Source organism: Pinus tabuliformis, chromosome Q, assembly GCF_031772625.1.
Source record: "Pinus tabuliformis cultivar Carrire ecotype Pingquan chromosome Q, CPIR1, whole genome shotgun sequence".
NCBI classification, from domain to species: Eukaryota; Viridiplantae; Streptophyta; class Pinopsida; order Pinales; family Pinaceae; genus Pinus; species Pinus tabuliformis.
The window spans coordinates 1,346,527,510-1,346,554,365 of NC_142296.1; the positions used below are offsets into that span (position 1 = coordinate 1,346,527,510).

Consider the following 26,856-nt stretch of genomic DNA (forward strand, 5'->3'; position numbering starts at 1 on the left):
TCATCCAGAAAATATCCCTTGTCACTCCTCCTGTAAGGATGATAACGATGATGATCATAATGCCTGTCAGAACTAGAACTAGAATAGTACATGTCTATCACCCCTCCTATCCGGAGTATCCAAGGACCTGTCATCTTTGAGCGTGTTCTATCTATGAACCGTACCCACTAGGAGACCTATTGTCATATGCCCCATTAGTTCTATCCTCCTGCTCATGGCTGATCTGAAGTGGTCCCTGTCACTGCAATTTTGAAAAACTCTGAAGTATCATTGCATTTACCTCTGCTTGTTTCTCCTGTGCCTATATGATTCTGTCATTGTCTGCCTTACAACTCCTTATTTCTACCTTTAAACTTCTCAATGTGTCTGCCAAATCAGAAGAGTGCCCAACACCACACTGCTCATTTGATCCATAGGGAGAGTCTCGGGAACTATAGTCTACCATCTTGCTAGTCATCTTTGATATTCTTCCTGCAAGGTATATCATGTCAGCTAAACCAAATCACAATGAACCAACGTACCTTAGCATAATTCGGGGAGGATACCTCGTCTGCAGGATCAACAAATCAGCGTAATACATGTATAACATAATCATGACAACATATAAAAATATAACACATAAGCATATAAGCATATAACCATCATTCTAGCTAGAGTCCAGTCATCAATGCATGACCATATCAACTACACATACCATGACCTCATGCATGACAACAACAACCATATCAATGCACATTTGACAACATGTAAGCACTGACACGCATAACAATGCATAACCAATCATACACTCATGACGACACACTTCGTGACAGCTAACATCCTCTTTCACATAGCGACATTGCTACAACCATGACCAACACCATGCATATGCAACAAGCATATAAACCACAAGGATGATTAACACACGTGCAACCGACATGAATGCATGACCAACACACAACCCATCCAGTCTGAGGGGTGAACCATTGTTAAGTTATGGTATGTTCTATGCTTATAACAGTTTACTTCTTTTTCTTATTATATTCCACCGATTAGCAATCACATGTACATAAAGTAAAGTGCAGATAGAACATTAAACGATCGACAGAAAACAAGCCAAGACAAGAGACACAAGATGTGGCGGCTAGCCAGGGACAAACCCCACAATGTGTGGGGAAACCCTTTGATCAAATCTTCTTTTATCTTCAATAATTCAGCAGAGAGAAATAGTACAATAAATCTGATTCATATCAACAGTAGCAAACCCTAGATCAGTAGCATTAGCAATAGCAGCGTCATTACCAAACTAGGGCAGACCATATCTCACAAACCGACAGTCGGATTGACTTCATTCCACCACCAAAAGTTTCGGCTTCCAGAGGAGGTTCAGATGAACCTATAGCGCAGTTCAGATGAGGAGATCTTCTAGGCCACGCAAGTCAATCTTTACTTCTACAGTTGCAGCTTCAGTTTCAGCAGTTTTCGGCTTCAAACTAGGGCAGTCGATATCTTGCAAACCGTTCGTCGGATTGACTTCATTCCACCACCAAAAGTTGCGGCTTTCAAAGGAGGTTCAGATGAACCTACAGCGCAGTTCCAAAGAGGAGATCTTCTAGGCCACGCAAGTCAATCTTTACTTTTGCAGTTGCAGCTTCAAATTCAACAGCGTCCGGCTTCACATGTGTGAGAGAGAGAGACCCATTTCAGCGCAGTAGAGAAGAGACTCATATCTGCGCATTAGAGAGAGAGAGAGATGTGATGAGATGAGTGAGTCCAAATGAGGAAAAGTCCTCTTATATTTATACACAACGTTGGTGGGTGAATAGATGCGACTCTTGGGCTTCTGAGCCTACATGAGTTGTAGGTCGGCTTGATAATAATTCCATAATCAAAATAAATTCATATCTTCATGAATACTTAACGGAATTGGATGATCTTTATATCAATCCTACACCTCTCGACGAGAGGAATCTAATAAAAATATTATTAGCCATGAATAAGATGATCCACATGAAGTTTTGCCCTGGTTGCCAATTTTAACAACCATGCTCTGATACCACTCTGTAACACCTTTCTCCCACATCTACCAGGGTAAATGTATGACGAGAAGTTACTATGATATGATTTGACTCCCTATGTGTCAGTTAAGGAAGTGGAATCGACGGAAACCCACAACACAGACCTTTTGCACCTGCTACAGGACTCCCATAATGCATCCCAATCATTCCCCTGACCAGCCCCTGGGTCCCACTGAGCTTTTAGACCACTAAACCCCCAGACACTCCCTTGATATGGACAAGGGTGCGTCTGAAAACCTCTGGATGCATGCACAACATGGGTATGCATGTGTTTGGGGACTTTTCTCCTCAGACCTGTGCCTGCGACTCCAGGATTTGTGCCACTTTTCAAGCCCATAATCTAGGTCATTGCCCAGAAACCCTTGTAGCTTTCAGAATCCATAAATTACATGACCACAAGACTTACAAATCAAAAATTGACTCCAGGACTAGGCCTAACCATCCCCAACCGGGACTGACATTCTGTCAAACACTTGGCATCAATGCAATCTACAGGAAATGAATACAAGATAGAGCATAAATGACTGATAACTCATATGAGACTTGACAAGAAGGATCACCACCCTCTTCCCTTAACTGTTTTGACATCAATTAGGTCTTGCATCCATTATCCTTTCAATTACAAGTAAATACATGAAATAACCATGACTATAACTAGTCATATAACCAAGCTTATAACCAACATTAAACCATGTAAATAACAATGAAATAACAACCATTAAGGCCACATAATAACAAGTACAAAAATAAGAGAACTTAACTTTTATTAAACATAGGCAAGAGCTGACCAAAATCAGGACTTCCACGTACCACGCAACCATAGACATGGTTGAGCCAAATCTTTCTTTCAGCCAGTCACCCCCGTGCTATATTCCAAGCATGAATTTGGGATCTCATGGATAAACCAATCCAAAACCAACTAAGGGAATCCAGATGTTAAATCACCTCCACCCTTACCAAACCACGATCTCACCAAAACCGACATCGAGATCACAAAACCAAACCGAGCTTGGAATGCCTCGGACTCCATCACTATCCTTGAGGAAATTTTCGTCTCCTTGTCTCTTAGTCTTTACCACAATCCACACTGGATAACTAGGCCCTAAATCGAGACACTAGTATCTGGGCTTTATCGCAATCCACACCGGATCACTAGGCCCTAACCGAGACTCCACACTCAGGCTTTACTGTGTATCTCGCTAAAATTGGTCAAGTGATTCCTAGGCCTTTGGGAATTTTCCTGAGACCACCTCCGCCCCGGATTCCGAAACCATCTAGCAATTCCAAAGTTCAAAACTGAGAAAACAATCCCATCACACCATGTCTATCTAGAGAAGGCAAGGCAAGGCAAAATTGCATGTCAAAACTAGCTAGGAAATCACACATGCAATATGTTACTTGCAAGTATTCTTGCTGAAGCTGTTTGATCCTGCTCCTCCTTGCTTGATCTTTGCTTTGCTTTGCTTTCTTTGTCCTTTCTTTGCTTGCTTTTCCCTTCCTTGCTCCAAAGCTAGAATGCTCCAAGAAAACTCAGAGTGTCAAAGAGTGTGTGAGAGAGAGAATAATGAGAGAGCTCCAAAACTGAATTGATCAAAAGCCATGAACTGATCCTCAAAAGTCTTTTTATCAATGAGGTCTCTATTTTCTTCATTTTCTATTATTTTCCTTCAATTTTCTCCTCACATGCAACCTGTGACCTTTCACCTTCCTTTTCTCCTATTTTCCTTTATTTTCATAAATAAATGTGTCAAAATACCTTTTTGCCTTTTTAATGCCTTAGCCATTGCCTTTGCCAATTTCCTTTAGCCATAAACACATCTAGTGATGCCCACTAGGATATTTTTGCCCAACATTCAACTTGGAATAAGTGTCCCTTAACATGGTCTTATGTTGCCTTTGTTAACTTTTATTACATGAACTTTTAACCAGGGGTTGTTACACCTGCTTGATGAGTTTTGTTTTATGGTCAATTACTGTAGATGGATAACCCTCAAATTGTGGCATATTTCGCATGAACTTCAATCTAGGCCATTCGGGCATTTTGGTATCCATGTGATATCCAAAACAGGGAACCACTCGTGAAGCCTCTTAATAGCCATTGATCTTTATATATTGATATCATAGGAGTCGCCAAGGTGAAAATTGCCTTAACAAATGCTTGCTTCACCCTACAAACATTGAATTTGAGGTTCAATTAAGAACTAGGGCTTCGTTCTTCCAATGGAGTCACCAAAATTATATGTCAATAGTGTGGTATGAGGAACAAGACACACGTCTCGTGTCCACGACAATGACGCCAAAAATGTTGCCGCTCAAACTAGCAGGGTTCCTAGGAGGGGATCCTATAGAGCAACTACTAGATCAAGTGGCAATAATGGGGTAATAACCCACTATCATCTTAGCTAAAGCTCCCTGCTCTTTATGGACTTTCACCAATGGGAGGAGACCTGGTATAAGATGAATCACAAGGATGGATAGATCAATGATGAAATGAGTGATTTCTAAAACCTATTCACAAGAGGCTCAGATAATTGGATTACTTGCTTTAGAAGAAAGACGATTGGCTCTCTAGAAAGGGCTGAAAAGGACACCTAGACCTAGGTATGAAGAATATCCCTTGACAGGAGGTATCCTAGACCTAAGAATCCTTAAGGAGAAAAGGTTTCTATGTAATCCTTGTGAAATTTGAATCAAAAAGTTGCGGGACCACAAAGAACCCTAGTGGACCCAAACTAGGTTAAGGATGTGGGGATGATCATCAATAGATGGGCTTCACTAGGTTTGGGAGGAGAATAGGATCAAAGGAATAATTTTCTCTTGGAGTTTAAATGTAATGACCCAAATGAAGAAACTAACCCAAGGGGACCTAAGGAGAAGAATGGCCTTCAAGCTAGGTCTTGCAATATCTCAGGATTCCATTGTCGGATTGAGCTCAAAATTGGAGGACCCCTTGAGAAGGCCCCAACGCAATTCTAGACCGAATTTCAAGGGTTTTTGATGGCCACAAATGATTTCTTGTGATGCCCTAGGAAGCCTTCTTGGGTTAGGCCTAGAATTGGGAGAACAAAAGAAAAAAGGGTTATTTTGATCACCAAAGAAAAGCGAGGATCAATTTCTTGTCTCTTTGGGCTAAAGGAGTCAAGATACACCTAGATCGAGAATTTCCATATCTTAAGGAGCCCTAATTGACCTTTGCTAGTGCAACAACTAGGTCATTAGAGATTTATACTTGGGCTTGCAAAATAGATGAAGTTTCAAGGCTTGTTAATCTATTAGGGTGTCTCTAGGAACATTCACCCTCCCTCTAAATGAAAACACATGCAATATATCAATTATTTGAGGCTTGAAGAAGAATTTCGCATTACATTTGGCCCATACAAGAACAATGATAAAAATATCTCATGCATTAGACAAGTAAGAAATGAAATAGCATTAAATTTTACTTACAAGAGAGAGATATTATATCCAATCATTAATTTCACATAAATAGAAGCTCCAAAGACAATAGCGAAAATCCAAACATCATAGTGCATCAAGAAACTCCAAATTTCGTCCAAGAGAACAAGTGCGAAAATCTCAAGAGATACTAATCCAATCCAAGTGATGATGAGAGGAATGAATGAGCCTCTCATCTATTTATACAAATTATCCACAAGGTGGTTTGAATAGCGTAATTGGCCTAATTAAGCCCCAAATAATAAAATAATGTACAATAGTGACATAACTTGGTGACAAGTCCACCAAGATAACTCAATAATACAAAGATAAAGCCTCTCAAGAGGGAAAAATAATAGATACAATGAGTCGTTGGGCTACTGAGGAGGCCTAGTGGAGTCCAAAGTGTGCCAATGTGAGAGAATAGGCTCCAAACATAGCGATCAATGAGGGTGACATGTCCACGGTACATCCATCAAATGGTAGGTGGCATGTGTTATATTTGATAGAATGGAGTGGGGCATGAAGGGGATGCTTCGGGCCACATACCATGGTACAAGGGTAGCTAAAATAGGGAAAGACCACACTTGGGTATATGATTGTAGGAGGGAGCAATCGTGGTACATGAGTTACCCTGAACTTTGTTTTTCCACCCTTCTTCATATGCCCTTTGCCTTTTATTGATCTTTCTTTTATAATTGCTCGAGCTTCCAGGGGATGAGAGCATGATGTGTGGGATATAGTAGTGAATCCCCCTCTCTTGGTAGGGTAGTTCATCGCCAACTAGGGGTTGGGATAATCATGGATTCCTTTATGATGGAAGGGACTCATATAGGGCCTTAGGAACCAGGGTGATGGCCATAATGATAGGGGGCAGAGCTCATGTTTGGCTTTTGCCTATGTGCAAAATGCGTATGTCATAGTCGTCTTTTTCATTTTATGGTACAATTTCTTGTTGAGAGTGGCCAAATATGCTTTTTCTTTTGTTTTTAGCTACATCAACCTTCGGGGCATCATTCTAGGCCCGACCCAAGGTGTGGATAAGGGGAGGGGGAAGGCTAACTCCTTGTGGACACAACGGACAAATGTGGACCTGGGTGGGAGATATGATGAATAGGGTTGTAATGAACGGAGGGGTATGATATATATGGTGTCGAGGATGGGTACTATGCAACCAAAATCATGGTTTTCCATGTAGTGTCATCCCTAAAGCCTAGTAGCCAGTAAAGAAGATCCCACTGGACGAGAATACAAGGTTAACCACCAAAAGGGGTAGAGGAGACAAGAGTACAGACCTAGTCCATTGTTTTCGCCGAATCCCCCCACTAATCCATGCCCAAAAGTGTCCAAGATAAATAAACACAAATACCCAATCACACGATGAAAAACCATACGTTTGGGGTTTGAAGGCCCACCTTCAAACATACAATCATAACAGATGGGCCATGGGGGCTTCACTCGCTGAACCTTTGACATAGCACGTGCGTTCGTGGCATACTAAACAATACCCTTAATTTGACTACATATTGGAAAATACTTTTAAAAATCACATTATTTAACCCCCTACCAATATAAATCCAATACACCTTCCCAATTTATAAAACCCCTATTTTCACTAAATATTGTATGTATCCATTTTTTTATTCACATTTTTTATACCCTTTTATTTTTATATCCCTGATATAGTGACATGATGCCTCTCTTATGACACCACATGCATTCTACAATGCACCTTTCTTCTTTTGATATACATTGTAAATGCATATTAGTTGCACCTTTCTTCTTTTGATAGACATTGTAAATGCATATTAGTTCTCCCACAATGCAATTACTTAACCCACACTCAAGCACATCTCACTATGATTTGTGGCATTTAATGGTCTAAGGCACACAAAATTCGTTTTGATACCAATTTGAGAGGAAAAATCCTTATTGGCCATGAAACTTTAACACCTATAGGAAAATTCCTTCACTAATCCACCATATCATAAATCAACTCAGGCAATTCTAGGATTGAGCATAGCAAGTTCCAGTCATTGGATAAGGTGGTAGTCAAGGCAAAGTCTTTAATGACATTAGATTTCCAAGACCTGAATTAACCTATCAACGACTAAAATCTACTACAGATACAATCACCTAGAGCTACAAAGGATCATAAGCAGGACTATAGAGAGCTTACTCTCAATTGCATTCTAAACTTGTTTATTTGCTTCCCCAAGAGCTACAAAGGATCATGAGCAGGGCTAAAGAGAGCTTAATCTCAATTGCATACTAAGCTTGTTTATTTGCTTCAGATCCAGGGGCATAAGAGCATTGGAAGTAGACTCCCACAATGCAAATTCATTTCCAGGTCTGGGTGATGCCCAATTTTGACCAAAAGAAAAGCCCACGAAAAGCCTCCAAAACCGTCACAGAATAGTCTCTATTAGATACTCTGACGAGGAGAAAGAGGTTTGGTGTGACTCTTATTCCTTTTTGAGTGAGAAGTTCCATGATATGATGGCCTATTTAGCTATGTAAGTACATACATAGCCAACCTGTAGCAAGACCAAAGAAATACTTACAAGCCCTCAAGCCTGTGTACAAATTTGTATTTCACCCATGAAGTTCTTGTGCTAACACCCCTTACATTATTGTTGTAATGGGATGCTCTCCCTTAGCTTAAGGATACATACATAATTATGCTTGCAAGCCTTGGATGAGAACACATCCAATCTTCCATGACCAACCTGCACTCCAACTCATGGCCCATCAACTACAGTTTTCCAGGCTGCATGTGTGTGTATTTTGTCAGAGAAGAAAACCTATATATACATGAGAGGTGAACATACATGTTGTCCCAAAAAGGATTGGACTTGGATTTTCATCCCAATTTGAATACACACACACACACACACACACACACACACATATATATAGATATATATGTATACTACCAAACTTAATTAGGCACGCTGATTTCATATTTTCAAGCTAACCCAAATATGGCCTATGGATGTCAATTTCAAATTTCCAAGGTCTATTTTACCGAAGATAATTCATAATAATAATTCCTCATCTAAACATTGAGGAGTTGGCCCATAAGCATATAAATGGTCATATTTAAATTCTGCACTCCAAGAGTAGAACAAAAACCTTCAAGATTCTACTTAGATAGGATATGAGGATTCCATAAGGTAGAGATCAAAGATTTCACTATTCCAGCCAATCCACAATACATTGCCATAGCTATTTTGCCCAGATCTATGCTTAACTCAAGAATGAAGTCTGAGGAAGATTGATAGAATTCTTGGGTGAGCCTAAGGAGTAATGTAACACTCCTGCAATGCTCAAGAGTCAGGATTGACCCCTCGACCAAACTTACAAGAGCATGAGTGTAGTGGTGAACATTTTAGATTTCATTTTCAGATGTTCTATGAAGACTAATTATTTAGCCTTCTTATAAAACTCAGGATTCCACCTATGAAGCTTGTCATAAAGGTTGGGTCTCTAAACTCAAAGTGGCATCATCAACAACATCTCCCATCAACCAATACACTCAACCATGACACTAAAATCAATACTATAGAGTCATACCCAAGAGGTAGCATTCATTCAGTGAACAAATATCAAGCAATTACAACTAATGTTCCACCTAGTTTCCAAGATAGGGGGACGTGGGAATGGGGAGACACACAAGGGGAACATGTGGGAGCACCCCCAAATTTTAGGAAAATTCAAGGGGATAGGGGGATGTCAGGATATGTGTGTGTGTGTTATAAACATGATTCAAATTTAAATTCAATAATGAAATATATTGATTCACACATCATAAATGATTCAATAGTAGATACTAAAGTCTAAATACTAGACTAGTAAATTGAAATTACTCAAACTCAGAAATAGTAAAAGGTGATGAGTCAAAGACTTGGTCTAAGGTCATTAGTATCAAAAATCAAGACTCAAAAGTTAAAACTAAAAATGATCAATGGACAGTGAACCAATGTTATCAGCACTAGACCAGTCATCAAACCAGTTGACCCCAAAATTGATAATCGGAGAAAAACCAAACCAAAAGACCAGTGAACCAAAAATTACATAAATATTCATTTTTTTCAAAAAAATGTAAATATTTATGTACATCAATATGAATCTAAACTGTTATACACAAATATGCAAAGTTTCTCATATATATAACAAGTAAAGGTGCATATAACCAAAATAACACTGACTGCAATCTATCTTTGAACTAGAAACGCATCAACAAAGGGGTTGTAGATGGCCTCTATAGTCCAAAAGAAACCATGCTACAACAAACACCTGCATATCATCATGCTAGAATAAATTGAATCTATGAAACAACTCCATAGACCTAGAGCCAAGTCAGCTTGTTAAGCACTGGTTAGAAAAAGCTTTGTAAAAGCACTAGAGAAAACCTATGACTATTGTGAAAAACCTAATACCACTGTTAAGACACATTACAAAGCCTAGTGTTAGAATATTCATCTGTTATAGTTGAAAAGTACATATCATACAATTCAGAATCTACCATGCCCTCCTAAATTGAATCTAGCTTTTTCTTATCAATGTGCACTCTGGTAGAAGCTAGATCCTTCTTCTTGTGAAATGTTGATGCACCAACTCCTATAGCTTCTGTTGAAGCAACATTTATGCTTGGATCTTGAATATTATTCTCATATTTGTTTGGAATGGTAGAAGTGGGGTAGGAGAGGTCACGAGGGTATTTCTTGGGCCTTCATTTAAAGCAATAGACTCTGAAATTGCCACTTTACTCTTCAATTTGGGCTTCAAAGCATGAATGCTTGTATAGAGCCTGCAAAATAAACCCATATAAATATATTTTGTTTATAACATAAGCACATTGTATCTCTTGTAACATAATCACATCATACCCATAAATAAGATAAATTGATAAGTGGTTGAACACATACAAGAAGAATGTGTTATAGTCCAAGGGTTAGATTCCAATCCTTCTTCAGAGTATTGACACATATCTCTCCATTGCTTGCAATATTAGGGTGGAAGATTTTTGTGAAAAATATACCCTGCAATCACACATCCAATACAAGTTAAAAAATGTAAGATTTAGTATTCTTTACATCATAAACAATGTTTTGATATCAAGAAAAGTCAAAGAAACTAATAATTCACTCATGATATGATGGAAAGAATGAATTGCCTTGTGGAATCGAATATGGACAACCACGACTGGCCATTGAGATTTGCCTGACTCAACTATACTTAACAGGAAGCCTGAACATAGTAACTCGGCTATTGCTAATAGCAAATTTTTCATCTTATACCAAACGGTATATTGCGTGACTCTGTGAGGTATTATTGTGTGACAATATTACAATGGATTGTAAGAAAATTTACGTGACTGCTATAGGGATTAAATCTCTTTGGTGGAAGACACACCAATATACTTATAGATGGTAAGCAAGAAAATTTGTGTGATTCTGCTACACCTAGCAGGAAGCTTAAGCATAGTAACTCGGCAACACTTGAAACAAACAAATTTCTCTCTATACTAAACAATGTGATAATATATTTCATGACTCCATACCAAACAGTGTGATAATATATTTCAGGACTCCGTTGAGCAATTATTGCATGACTTAGTTGTTCACAATTCAAATAAATTTTGGCCATAAATTGGAAAGCCCAACACAGTTTTGCTACTTGTCTCACATTCCACATCACACATCCAATACAAGTTAAAAAATGCAGGGTACAAGAGAAATGTGCAAGTTTAGCAAGAATACTGATCATGGATTGATATGACTGACATGCAAGGAAGGAGATAGGTAGAAGAATATACGACACTGAGAAAAAAAGCAGTTTATATGGCAGAATAAACTATTAACAATTGCATTCTATAGTTTTCTTGGGAGAAAGAGCTGCAGGTATGTGGCTCCATGCGTGGAGGATAGGAGGTTTGTCTGGGCAGCGTATCCAATGTTGCACGAAGCCCCCCCCCCCACGGCGGTTCCAAGCCCGGAAGCGTGTCCCGTGCGGAAGCATCTAGGAAGCTTCGGCGGAAGCGAGCTTCTGCCTGATTTTTCCGTTTCCTGGAATTTTCCGAAGCGTGGCTCGGAAGCGCACTTCATACGGTGCTTTGGCAGTACGAAGCGTGGCGCTTCGGAGGGAGAAGCGCATGCTTCCCGTACGCTTCCGTACGATTCTGGAAAAGCGTTTAGAAAATCGTTTTTTTCCAAATTTTCTTTTAATTTTAGGTGAGTTTGCTTGTTGGGGGTGGGTCCACCTTGGGTTAGGGTGAGGAATGAAGGCAAAAAAAAATATAAAAAAAATATAAATATAGCAGATGCTCCCTCATGATAATGTTAAATTCTTAAAGTAAAAGTGACATTCTCCTTTATTTTTCATTTTCATCCTTTTACTTAAATTTTTTACATTACCGTGAAATGACTTAGGATGTTTGAGAGTGGTTCCAACCTCATTGGACTTCATATGGAGAAAATAGAATTTCATATCCTATTCAAAATTCAGCAGACTTAACAGTTTTCAGGAATTCAAGATCAATGGGATTGTGGCATTTCATTAGATTATATCAAGTATGAAGGTATGCGATTAGCATTTAATCAAGAGCACCAAACCCTATATGTACCCTAGTGTTGGTGGTGTTAATTGTTGAACTCCTTTGTCACGCGGCACGCCCTTAGCAAAAAATTACCTTTCAATCAAGTCAAAATCATCGATCAAGCATGTTAAGCTTTTTCTACCATATTTTAAGTCTTGAATTAGGTAGTTTGATCAAAATTGGGCAATGTTGACTAATATCCCTAGACAATCGAGGTAGAGGCAAAGGCTAGACAAGAGGAGAAGAATCTAGATTCTAGATGGTTGATGCTTGAATAATTAATCATTAATGTACAATGGATGTTATATCTATCTTGATTTATGCAAAAATATGCATGTTTTCATGTCTTCTACAACTAATTTGGTATTTGGGATGTTTGTTTTGAGTATAAATGCAAAAAAATATAAATAAATAAATATATATATATATATATATATATATATATATATAGCAGACGCTTCGCTTCCTAGATTTTTGGAAAATGACGCTTCGACGTCCCCGCTTCCAAAAAATGTCCCTGCTTCGTCCCCGCTTCGTGCAACATTGAGCGTATCACTTAATTTTGGGTACAGATGTCCCATTGAATATAGCCGCTGTCAAAGGAATAGTTGGATGTTTTTTTGTGCTATTTGGTGAGGTTTATCTTTGTTACAAGCTGCAAGAATAGAGTTGCTACAGTAGCTTGTTGCTAAGACTATTCGGTGGGTATGAAGGCATGTATAAGTCCTCTCTAGGACACATATGCCCAGGTTTGAGTGTAGACAGGTCAGAATTCTTCCATGTAGTTTGGGACAGTTTCAAGATTCGTTGAGGAGGAGCTACCAAGCTCTAAATCAGTGATTGGGTGTCTTCTATGGATAATCACAGTGATTGAGGGAGAGGAGAATGAGGACTGAAGCTGAGAGCCCTAACCTGGGACTAGGATTACCATCAACACTTGAAGCTCACTGTGTTTGTGCCCTAACCAGTATTCATAATTGTAGTATAGAAATCTCCAGCATATAGGAGGATATACTTAAAGATTGAAATCTTCTATGATCCTGGGAGATGGGCCGAACCTTTGTAGATGCTTGATTGAAGTATTACAACCCTCATTTTAGAGGACTGTATCATTCTTAAAAGAATAATTTCTCTTTGAGATTCTCAGATCCCTGGAACGTTTCAGATGATAGCTATGGTTTCACATCCATCTCATCCCTTTTTGCTTCATTGCATATCACTGAGCATTTAAAGTCAAGTTGTTAAAGGGTATATTGAAGACAACCTAGTTTGAGCATGAGTACTGGATATTTGCTGAGAGTTTGTTGACAATTCTGAATATAAGGATCAACCTTGATTATCCTATGCGGCATACTTTCTGGGAAATTTTTCAGATCAAGGAGCAATATTAGATAATCAATGATTGTATTGCTCTAACTTTTGCAACAGTTGTTTGGGGATATATGTATATATATGTTATCGACATAATCCGTTAGGTCTGTGAAGTCATTATGGGAGGTGTATTGATCACTTGATATGTCGAGGCAATACGTCCTTTATTCTTAATACCAACTCTAAGGTTTTGAGTGACCTTGCTCTGAACTTGATTTAAGAATCTTGATCTCTAATGATGATGTAATCCTGGCAACGTTTGATTGATGCTCTTCTTGAAGGTATCTTGACTCATTGAAATAAAAAATTAACTTCCCCACAAGAATTCTGGGGTATGCTTAAAAGCTTGACCTACTAAGTTTTCTTGTTGGTAAGTAAGGCAACCATATTTTGTGCTAAGAGTTTCAGATTTGAAGATTGAATTTGAAGCAAACAGAAATGTAAGGAATTCTATTACATCTCATATTCGACGCCTTGACAACCTTATCCTATCTCTGACCTTGATATCAAATTATAGTATCATTTTCCTCAAGATCAAATGCCTTATCATATTGTGAAACATGGCTCTTGGTTGTCAAATCTACTTGACCTTCTCTCTCTTGAATTATTGAAATCATTTAAAGCCAAGAATGGAACATCTCCAAGAGCAAAGGTATTAGCTTGGTGGAAAGTCATTTTGAAATCATATAAGTGACAACTTAATTAGGACAGTTTTATGAAGATATGTTTAAGATTCAGGTTGAAAATTGACTAAGTGTAGAAGTTGTCATGGAATCATTAATAAGTAGAAAAGGGTTCCGCTCTTGTTGTTAAGTTGTATCACTAACAATGTGGAAAAAGTCGAAGTCGGGATTAATTCGGCAAGGGTCCAAAAGTTGAAAAACTCGGCAAAGTCGGGAGTTTTTCGAAAAAGTCGGCAAAATTAAAAAAACACAAAATTATTCATTTTTTTTAATTTTTTTTAACATCTAGAGTATCCACAACATCAAATAAATGCATTTCCACATAAACATGTAAAGAAAGCTAATATATAATATGTATATGAAGTCTAGTGCTGCATCACATATCAAAATAGTGAATCCACTCCTGAATTTTGAGTCCTGTCTGAGTTTCAACTCTCAAGAGTCAAAATATCAACAAAAAATATAATAAATGTACATCATGAGTCATCTAAAAGTCATCAAGTAATCACTAATCAGTCACTGAGATCCTCTTCCCCTTTTACGGGAATAGGGAATGGCTTTGCCTTTTCCTCTAGAGGAAGAAGACCCTGCCCCTGCGGATACAAAAGGAAATGGACTCAATCGTCCTCTAGAAGCTGATGGAAGAGGTGGCCTCTGTGCTACGCTGCCGCTGCTGCTGCCCACCCTAGATGGTGTCACCTCCTCAACATCCTCATCCAGCTCTGCTACTGCCTCCTGACCCTGATGTTGCTCCGCCTCCTCCTCCTCTATCTCTAGCTCTCCCTCCTCTGCAACTGCTACATCCTCTAGATCCACACCTAACCAATCCGGGATTGTGTCCAAGATTGGCCTCTCAGTCTCGACTCTCCATGCAGCGGTGGTATCAATATTGTCCAATGAGATGGCTTCCACATCAGTAGGTTTCTGAAGCTGTCTCACCCACAATCGAAGATTGTAGTAGACATATACCATGTCATTGAGGCGTTTGGATTCCAATCTGTATTAGGGTCATAGATTGTAAATTAGTACTTAGAAAATTTAAATATTAAAATTAATCAAATGAATTCAAAAAATTTAATTTGAAATCTTTTTAGTTTTTACCTGTTGCGCTTTTTGGAGTGTATTTTGTCAAATACACTCCAGTTGCGCTCACACCCAGAGGAACTGCATGTTTGGCTGAGCACTCGAATGGCAAGCTTTTGGAGATGTGGTACTCTGGCACCATAGCTTGTCCACCAAGCATCTACAAGTTAAAAGAAAAATGAGAAACATAAAAAAAAACATTGAAATTCTAAACTTGAAAATTTGAAACAAACTGAAACTTACCTGGCATTTTGGTCGTCCTATTCTTAATAGCCATGTCAAAACCAAATGTGCCACCTCCCATCCTATAGACCTCCATTTCTTTAGAAATCTCCTCACGTTCTTGCTCAGATGACACCATCCTCTCGACACAAGTGAAGAATCCATCCATCACCTCGGCATCAAATCTGAAACCACAAGCATAAGAAAATGCAGGGTTGAGGTAGACACCTGCAGCATGAATGGGGCGATGGAGGGTATTGTTCCATCGCTAATCAATCACTCCCCATATGACCTGTTGTTTCTCTAACCCCTCGTCTCCCTTATCTGCATAATAAGCACGGATGGCTTCTTTGGCCCTATCCATGGCCTCATACAAGTAGCCCATTGCGGGCTTCTCTCCATCAACCAACCGAAGAACCTTTACCAAAGGTTCTGAAATGGCACACACCTCCTCTACTCCTGCCCAAAAGCTCTGATCATATGAAACTAGTCTGCATATGCCCTCTCCCTCCGGTTTGCGGCTAATAGATAAAGAACGCCAATCCGCTGAGAGAAACATGCTCTTCACCTCCCACATAGAATTCAACAGAGACTGAAGAGATATGAAAGAAGTGGCAAATCGTGTAATGGCAGGCCGCACCAACTCTTTGTTGTTGGTGAATTTTCTCATCAAGCTAAGCACAGATGAATGATTATAAATAAATTTTGTTATGCTCTTGGATGATTCAACAATATCCCTCACAGTAGGAATTTTACCTATATCCTCCAACATCAAGTCAATGCAATGAGCAGCACAAGGTGTCCAAAACAAGTTAGGATACCTCTCCATAAGCATCTTGCCAGCTGCAACATAATTTGCAGCGTTGTTCGTTATGACTTGGACAACATTGCTTGGGCCTACTTCCTGAATGAAGAGGTCCAACAACTCACATAATAAACGTGCATCTTTAATGTGGTAAGATGCATCAACAGATTTCATAAACATTGTCCCCTTGGGACAACTAACCAAGAAGTTAAGAAGGGTCCTACCCTTCTGGTCAGTTGAACCATCTGACATGACTGTGCATCCAGTGTGCTCCCATGATGCCCTAAACTCTGCCAATCTAGCAGTGCACTCAGTCTTTTCATCTTGAAGAAGAGGCCCTCTCAACTCTGCAAAGGTGGGGGCTTTGTACCCCGGGCCAACGACAGCAACATCATCAAACATAGGCTGGTAGAATGGGTTTGTCTTGGCAATGTTGAAGGGAACATCACTCCATAGAAGACACCTACTGACCAACTTGTCAGCTTCTGCTTTTTCCTTTTTTTTCATTGATGATCTAATCCCAGGTTGTGAACCAGCTGTTGTTCTAGGAACAAAAAAAGATGAGATAGAAGGATGAGTACCCATGGGTGAGGAAGGTGATGCTGCTGTAGAAACATTGCCACTCTCACTTCCCCCCACTCTTGAGCCCCCTACAAGTTGGTTTCTTAGTGTTGCCCTGGTGTCTTTTCCTTCCTCTTTATCCATCAATGATTGAATGGCCCGTCTGATGATTTCTGGAGTTGTCTTTTTGCAAAGTTCAATATTTTGGCCTGGAATTTGCCCCAAATGGAATTTTAATCTGTTGATGCCTCCTGACATATGCTTTCCACACAATTTGCAAGTCAAATACATTCTATTGACCCCCCCAGTTTCAGGTATAACATCAGGCTCACCAAACTCCCACATAGAATCCAAAATCCTCGGCATTTTGTTTTAAACTTTGAGCTGGAATTTAAAGTTTAAACCTGGGCACAAAAAGAATTGAAACAAATTCAAATCAGCAAATTATAATTAGTAATTTCAATTTGTATTGCACTCAGAATTTAGAAACAAATTAGTAAATATTAAATAATAAATATACATACAGTGAACCTACAGTGAGCGGCCAGCCTACCTACAGTGAACGTTGAGCGGCTGAACAGTTGTATAATATACAAATTACAATGACATAAATATTAAATAATAAATATACATAACAGTAACTATATACTTGGTCGATTTGTTATTTGAATTTTGGATAATGGGCACACTGGCACAGTGAACGCTGAGGCTCTGAGCGGCTGTTTTGAACAGTTATATAAATATTAAATAATAACATACATATTACATAACAGTATTACATAACATACATGGAGAGTCTCAATATATAACATACATATTACATACAGCGGTGGTATCAATATATAACATACATATTACATAAATATTAAATAATAACATACATATTACATAACAGCCGCTGTTTTGAAGTTGAACAGTTATATAAATAATAACAATGTAACATACAATTACATAACAGTTATAAACTTATATATAATATATATTTTGTCGATTAAAATTTTAAATTGTTATTTGGATTCTGGAATCGATAATGGGCAGTGGGCACAGTGAAGTTGTGAACGCTGAGCGGCTGCCGCTGGCGGCTGAACAGTTATAAATTAAAATATATATATAATATACATAAATAATAAATAAACCTAAATGATAACTCATAACAGTGATATATAATATATATTATATATTTTGTCGATTTTATTTGGAATCTGGATAACCGATAATGGGCCATGGATTTAATTTGTAACAGCATATAGTCTCTGAGGCTCTGAGCAATGCATACCTTGACGGCGGACGCTTGCGGGGGCTCCTCTTGCAAATGCACACCGACAATTTCACAGTCGAAACCCTCGATTCTCCACAGCGGAACAAGCCAAAACACAATGAAAAACTAAAACGAACGATTTCCGGCTTTTTATGCCCGCGGACATAATTTTTTTAATGCCAACCGATTTTTTCGATCGACTCCCGATTTAATCGGGATTAATTCGATTTAATCGCGATTTTTTCGTTTCTTAAAAAGTCGTCAAAAAGTCGGCCGATTTAATCCTTTCGCTGAAAAAATCGCGTTTTTAGGAATAAATCCCGATTTTTTCGGGACTTTTTCCACACTGATCACTAATACACATCATCGTCTGAATGTTGTGGTGAACCTGTCAGAGGCTGAAACATTCAGATCAAGGACACAACTTGTTTTCACTGATGAATATGTATAAGGAAATGTTGAGATTAGTTACTACTGGACATGTATTACTATTATCTCTAGAATAAAACTAAGAAGCCTTGTTAACAAAACAATGCTTGTATGGACCATATTGGTATATTGAGTAATGATGGGGTCGTCCTGGAAGTATGAAGATCTGTAGCTATCAAGGATAGTATCCTGTGCAGTAAAGATACAATATCAGTGGCACTGTCTATGAATGACATCCTTGTACATGCAACACAACATCATTTATGCTCTATTTTTAGCCCACCATTTTGTATGATATCGCTACAAGTCTAGTAGCAGTGGTGATATGTTGTAGGCCTTATATGTTGATGCCTGTGTTACAGGATTGTTCACAATCAAGCTGTAAACCAGTCAAATGCATCTTTTGAAGCTTTTATTCTTGAAGATCGGCTAGGAAAAGAATGGCCTTTGTTGAAATCATCTCAAGAAAGATGTCTTCTCCTGATTAAAGAAGAACCTTGTCGATTCTTCAAAAAGTTCCTCTTTGGTCTGGAGCTTCCTTGAAGACCATACGAGAAGCTCAGGAAATTAAACATAGCAAGGCTCTACTATCTTTGGATTAATAGCAGGTTGAAGACAGACCTATGAATACAATTTGAGTATGAGGGAGCTATGATTCAGCTATTGATGACATTTGTCCTACAGATGATAACCCTCTCATTTATCAAAGTAAGAGGGAGATTTTTCTTGAGGGGTCAAGATGAAGGGCTCTAAGATTAAAAGGTTTGATAAGATGGAGATGTTGTTAATTTGGACATAGTCATCTTATGAGGTCTGATTAAATTGTTTAAATGAAGTGTATTCTTCCAAGACAAGATGTTGTTATTTTGAATAGAACAAAAACAATTTGCAAGGCTCCCATGACAAAAGGGGCGTACCTCTGTATACCAATAGAAATGGTAAATGTCTTGAACATATTCAACTACAACAAGTTGATTTTCATTATCTGCTTCGTCAATGTTGGGCAAGTAAAACAAAACCAATGGAAGTAAAATAAATACATGTAAACCATCCCAACTAAACAGGCAAGCAAAGAGCCCTGTTATTGACCTCAATATATCCACACGCAGTTACCGATTTGAAATAGAGGCCAATGTATAAAGCCCAGTAGTAGTGAACTCATATCATTCACCTCATGCTGCATACTAACATCTGGGGATTGATATATGATAAATAAATCAGACAATTGTTTAATCACACACAATTTATACAACCATGGATGATGTACATACCATGGACGATGACTTTGTTGTAGCACTCATATTCTTGACATCGACACCAAACCTCCTACACACCCAATTCTAATTGTTAACTCTAATTGGTAAAAACCCCAAAATATCTGCAAAAGACCAGAGCATCATATTGGGAAGTTGAATCTACCTTGGCATTTGCTTATCAACAAGTTGATTCTGCTTCCTAGATTTCCTGTGGACATAGAATTACACACCCAAAGCGTCACATACACATTTTTCTTCATCAGCCCCCGCCAGAAGAGGGTTTAAAATGCCTGAATAAGCATATGGCTAGAGAAAAATGCTTGACCAGAGAGGCTAAGCTCACAATCAAAACTTCTTTATAAAACTGAAGTTTCCACTATGTGCTGATAAAACATGAGTACTACATAAGGGTTTTGCAAATTAAAAAAAAATACATATGTTCTAGGAATGAAAAAGCCTGCTTACTCTAGCTTGATCTCATCACCCCCATTGGGTTTTGAAGCATGGCACCCTAGGTTCCCAATGTCTGATAAAACCCTTCTAGGCCTCGTTTCGGCTCGCGTCACCAGTACATCACAAAGCATGCATATATCAAATTGATCTTTGTTTTACACTAGTCATATAGAGCCATTGGTATTCATATAAAAAACACTAATAAGATGTACTACATATTTGCTGATATTAGGTTTTGGTATGGGGTTTGGAGTCTGGACAGCAAAATACTATAAAATACCTTTGCTAGCCATGGGCCTGTTGGGCTTTGCCACCCTATTTTCGATTCCAATTTTGGTTTGCTGAAAATACAAACACAAAGCATTCAGTAACTATTGAACAATCAAACCCCTCCAAAACTGATAAGGAAGCCATAACTGAGTGCGATCTTGACCTTAAACATAAATTCAAGAATTCTAAAATCTTACCAGCCATCTTGGAGATTCTGGGATAATGGAGAGACCAATAAGCAACAGAAAACTGGGAACTAGCTCTACATCACCTCCCATTGACAACCTGCCTCGCTCAACAACGCATATTTTTTTCTTCTAGTTATGTTCCCGGGAGAGATCATAGGTATATTCTGTATGAAAGTTTGTGAAAAGTGGCCACCAAGTGGCCTTATTTTCCTTTTTGGAGGTGATATGTCATGCTATAAGCACTTTGCTATGTATTTTCCTTTTCCAAACCATGAAATAGAAACGTATGCATTCTTTCTTTGGAAAAATAAAATCAATTAAAATTTTCATACCATTCACCCTATCAAATTCTTGTCAATCCAAAAGTTGCAAAAAATCAGATACCATTCACCTTAAAATAGCCCTTGGATCATACGCACACATTGCAAGGCCCATCAAACACATGTATATCAATGTAGGCAAAAATAAGAAAGCAAAGTGCCATCACCCAAACAATCTACTAGAAGCACATATCTCAATAAAGTTGCAAATAATTTAAAAACAAACTACCATCACATGTCCAAAAGCCTTTACAGATAGTAATTAATGTTAATGTCGTTTAGTGAAAGCACTGAAAGGAAATGCCCAAAATATGATTGAGGACTCAATTGACAATAATAACCAAATGCAATTTAACTGTTGTAGACCCCATGCGTATGGCCAAAACATAAATACTTCCAAAAAGACTCTGATGGCACATTTGAACTACAGACTCTGATTTATATGTCCAATTTAAAAAATAGGAAAGCCAACTACCACATAAACATTCAAAATAAAATGCACTTCATGTGCTAGACATTACTATGGTGTAAATTAGTTGACTTGAGTGAGCAGAAACCATTATCACTAAAGCTCGTGCCATCAGATCCTTGATATCCTTTCTAGCAAGCGAACCATTAATCTAAAAATTCAAGGAAAATGTTAACATTAGTGAGAAGAACCACATACTTATCCACAAAACATATTCATGAAAAAGGAACCACCTCTTCTTGTTTTTCATGATTAAATGGACCAACTTTAGAGGGACCAAATTAATATTTGAATGAAACACAACTACAAAAGGATGAATGACTAGTGAAAGAAACTTACACAAAAAAGCAGGTAGCAAAAAAAGTTGAGTTATCCCGAACATTCACCATTTGAACTATTCACTAAACCTAAAACCAAAAAGTACAAAATTAACATCAGATTCATATGAACAAATCAACAAAAATACAACCAATAATTATTTATAAATGATCCAACATATGGAAATACATAAGGAAAGAGAAAGTAGAATGTTTTGAAAATCTACCTTGTTCAAATTTTTCACAAAATCTGAAAAAACTTTGTAATCACATTCTTCTAATTTGTATGTATCATTCCTAGCATTGTATGATAAGTTTGTGATTGCTATAACAGATTCAAGTTGTACAAAAGCATGATCTGTCAAATCATACTTATACATGCGTTGCCCCTTTATTCTACTATACCAACATAATTGAAGCTCGATGCCTTCTAATCTATCCAAAAGGTCAATGTCATTATGGTAATCAAACACCCTATTACCATCCTTCTTCCTTATTCTTTGAACCCTTCCAATGTACCACGTTCCACAAGAAACATCTTGTTTTATACTTCGACGAACACCTTTTCTTGCAATACGTTCAGTGGGGGGAATTGAGTTGCCTTCAAACAACACCCCACAATCTGATCCAATTCCAAAGCCAATTGAAACACCCTTTTGTGGAGCCTTCCCATCTCGTCTAAAGTAGAAGCCATTTCTCACTTTTGTCAACCTATCTTTTGATAATGTTGGATGTCCATTCAACTAACTAACCAAACATGCTTTAAAAATATCCTTACCATCAAGATCCACCATTGGCTTTTTATCGTTTTGCTTCATTTTCATCAATGGAATCTAAAATTTCATCCAACTCGTGTCTCCACTCACTTTCCATTATTTGCAATTCACTTTCATTGTGTACCAATGATGATGAAGATTGGAATATAGAGTTGGAACAACTCGGTGGAGAAGCATCAACTACTTCATCCACAATTTGGAATGTTGGATAATTTTGATCCTTTGTCCATGGTTTAACCCACCAAGAAGATTGAGTGTAATTTTCTGGTTGCATTCCAAGAGTTGATAAAATGTCTTGTGCATCCTTCAATCCAATCTTAAGGGCTTCTACAATTTTAGCGTTTGTGGATATTGAATCATATTGCGACAATATATCAATGTTTTGTATTGTTTCTTGGTACAATCTATTGCAAATGCTTTCTTGTTTCTTATGAGATTTATTAAAATGAAGCGCTTGGGGATTTGATTCTTCTTTAGCAACTCTATTAAGGGTTCCAACAGCATGAAGCAAGTCAGTGAAATCATAGGCCCTCTCCACTCCAACCATCACACCAACTTTACTAAAGAAGTTCTCACATACATCTAACCCATTCAAGTGCAAAACACATGGAAAGTTAGAGTAATAATCTTGAAACAATCTCATCAACAAAACTACAAAATGGCAAGAAATTTTCACATCTTGATATGCTTCTCTACTAATGAAATTTATGTTGACATTAGTATGAGATTGTTTCTGTACCCAACATAACCATAATGTGAAGAAATGATGAACTCGTGAAGCCTTTTGCACCCTTTCCCAAAGGCTCAAACTATAAGACATAAAGATGTCAATGTAGTCAACAACAATCATTAGATAAGTCTCTGTCGCTAGTGTCCTCTCTAACTTTCCACTTGGTGTACTTCTCAACTCTTTCAAACACCTCTGAACATGCTTTGAAGCAATGCGTTGTGCGGATCCCCAATTTTGTCGATCCATCCTCTTTATATCTTCACCCTTAAGCTTGTGATTATCCACTTTAAAAGTGTGATAAACCATTCTGACATGACCAAAACTTATGTAATCATTTCCTAAAACCAATTCTCGTCGATCGCTAAACAAAGGATTCACTAGCTTTTTGCCATTGTGGATGTAATCTAGTCATGCAATCCTGTTACATTGCAACCATTGTACAACCCGGTTAGCCTCCACCCTTCCCAAGGAATTTGATATCGAAGACCTGATGTTGAAAAATAATCCTTCAACATAAGTTGTCTTCTTCTGCTATCCCCATCCGAGGAATGACCAACAATAGGTCCCAAATTATTTTCCACATGTTTCTTCCACGTAGATTCTACCTTTTCCCATTGCTGATAAACAAAATTTGCATTGAACCTATTGCATGTTGGATGAACAATCACAACCAAACGAGGAAGCGTTTCATGTAATGGTTTGCAATAATAACACGTGTGTAATGGCCAATAACATTGTTCTTAAAAGAATCTGTTATAATCTCATAGCCTATAGCTCTGTCACCAACTCTCACCAAGAAATGTGATTGGCATTGATGTTCTTCTTTTGTACCACAAAACCCCACCAGTGTATCACTTTTTTCTACCCACCTAACATATTTTTTCATAACTATTCCATCTTCAGCGAGAAATACAGGAATTGGGCCATCTATACCATGCTTGGCTTTATAAGAAGCATAAACTTTTCTCACTCCCTCAAAAATATGCTTGTGCTCCCCTGAGATATATGCTAATGACTTTCTAACTTGCCTTAAAATCGTAGATATTGAAGGACCATCTAGATTCAAGCTAATAAAGCTATGTAATCTAGGGCCTCTCCATAACTTGATCATCTCATAAATGGATTTTTTGGATGTACTATACCTTTTCCCTGCTTTTGCATGCATCAAATTATGAAAAATATCCTTGACAAATTCCCAAACTGCATCTTTACCTTGTAATTTTCCTTGATTATATGCCTCACACACACCCTTGCAAAACGTAAAGAAATCCTTCCTTTTTGTCGATTCAAACAACTTTTCCTTTAGGGATCTCATTCTAATAGACAGTGTAGCAACCTTTGTCCTCTCCCACCAAAGAGATCGCATTGTTGATCTATGGTTAGCATTTGTAACCCTTGCGGCATTCTTCAATTCATTGTGAGTCAAATAGTCGAGTCTTCTACCTTTTCTTGTATCTTGTTCACTTCTTTTATTGGTGCACATTGATTCACGATATGATCACATCCTGAAGTCATCACATTCTGGAACCAACTTACAAAAGTTGCATGTTAATGAATCAAATGGGATCTCTGTTTCAAAAGCCCTCTGGCAATGAATATGCCTATATGTACCATCAATACAACATTCAATACCCTCATAACATAACATGATCTTGGTATGCTTCTCTATGGCCCATAATTTTCCACCCCTTTGATCATCCATTAGGACCTTTGTTTCCAATCTCTCCCCATTTCTATCAATATAAGGATACCAATATCCCCAACATTGTAGTAACAAGGGAGATAATTGCGTTGTAATAAGATGACAACAAACAAATAAATTTGAAGTAAGATAAATAAAATAATATACAAATTCATATTCAAGTTTAGTCTAAGTTGTTAATTAACATACCTAAAGTAGAAGGATTTGCACTTGTAGAACCCCTATGTAATACTGATGGTGATAATGGGACCAAGAACCTAGTCAATCTTTATTGGGACTTATCATTGGTAGGCTTTTTGGGTCTCCCAACCATGCCACTCCTCAACCCAATCTCCTCATGTGAACCCTCATTTGTAGTAGTAGCAGTGTGCTTCTTTGATTTCATGTGTTCATTTAGAGAACTGACAATATTACCACTTGTCGACACTAAACAAAACCATTTATTGCATCATGTACATTCCACTCTCATTTTTTTCATGTCCTTATAGTCTGCAAGTGTTGCTTCCACCACCTTGAACAAATTAGGCTCTTGTGTCTTGTTGAAATCATCTAGAAGTTTGATTGCTTGATCAATATGAAATTGATCTCCAACCATCACTGTCTGTTGTACTTCGTTACATGAAGGAATTTCACTACCACTTGGCATTGATAGGCGTTGTTGATGGACCCTTGTTTTCATATGATGGTTTTTGAAGTTGCATGTTGTTCGTGCTGCCAAGGGTACATCACCTGTTCCATAATCAATGCCACAAATTTCACAATGGATCTTTATTTTAGATTCTTCCTTTTCTGAATATACTTTGAGAGTAATTTTCTCATTGACAAACTCTTCCATTAAACTTTTCATTTTTTTTTCCCAAAATGCCAATACACTAGGATCAACAACTATGGCTTGTTCCACTGACAAAGACATATTTTCAACTCTTGATTGTTTATGCATAGGTCCCTCCACATTCACTTCAATGTTTTCAAAGATTGGTATTGTTTTCACTACATTTGAACACTCTTCTTCCACATCAATTGTGCCTAGTTTGCTTTTGATGCCTACAAATGTTGTACAAACTTTCCATTTTTTCTCTTGCTTTGGATTTAAACCTGTTCCATCCTAGATAAAATCAAAAGGGTATCCAACGATTTCATCATCCACAATTTCATCACAAATTTCAGCGAATGTACAACCTTTTCGACACTTGACCACGCCAATGATAGAATTTGCTTCACTAGTAGCAATTTTATAAAACAACTCCATCTGTTTTTGCACATAAATAAATGAATAAGTAAAATTCCACAAGCATATTGGTTATTATAAAAAAACGAGCAAGGAAGCAAAGTATGAAATTTCAATTCAAAGCTCCAAAAAACATGAAGAAATATTACTATTTGGATGAAACACCTTGATTCAAAATGTACTATCGGTGGATTCCTCAAATGGAACTAAAACCATAAATAAAACATATTACTAAAACAAATTTGAGAGTTGATTTATTGCTGCACTAGAACTCTTTTCAGCCTCTTGGGTGGGTGTTAGAATACATGTTCTCCACCATTTAAAGCATCTAGATTGAGCAAGGCCAATGTGGGTTGTAATTCTTTAACTATGATAATTTCTTCTTTTGAAGCGCATTATGCAGTTTGGGGCAAAGAGACTTCAAAGGACATGACATTTGAGTTCTATAATATCGAGTACACTCCATGTCAGGATCCAATGAGATCGCATAAGTTCGATAGAACTAGGTTGATAAACGGGTCACTGCTTAGACAAGGAGGAGGTCTTGAAATGCCCAGGCTATTGAAAATTTCTGAATATAAAAAGCACCATTAGAATTTTCTAATGGGTTGTGGTCCATCTGTAAACTGGTAGAATTCTTAG

At 37.9% G+C, this 26,856-nt stretch overlaps 1 protein-coding gene and 1 long non-coding RNA gene across 2 annotated transcripts in view; one reads left to right on the forward strand and one right to left on the reverse strand.

The window, feature by feature from the left end:
* Positions 1-26,856, forward strand: part of LOC149224876 (putative disease resistance protein At5g47280) — a 220,850-nt gene that overhangs the window by 29,997 nt on the left and 163,997 nt on the right. The gene's annotated exons all lie outside the window — the stretch shown is intronic.
* On the reverse strand, positions 21,229-21,870 carry LOC149224877 (uncharacterized). The gene is made up of 2 exons (XR_016249110.1): positions 21,801-21,870; positions 21,229-21,612 (listed from the first exon to the last, which is right to left on the reverse strand). It is a non-coding gene; the product is annotated as an uncharacterized LOC149224877 (long non-coding RNA).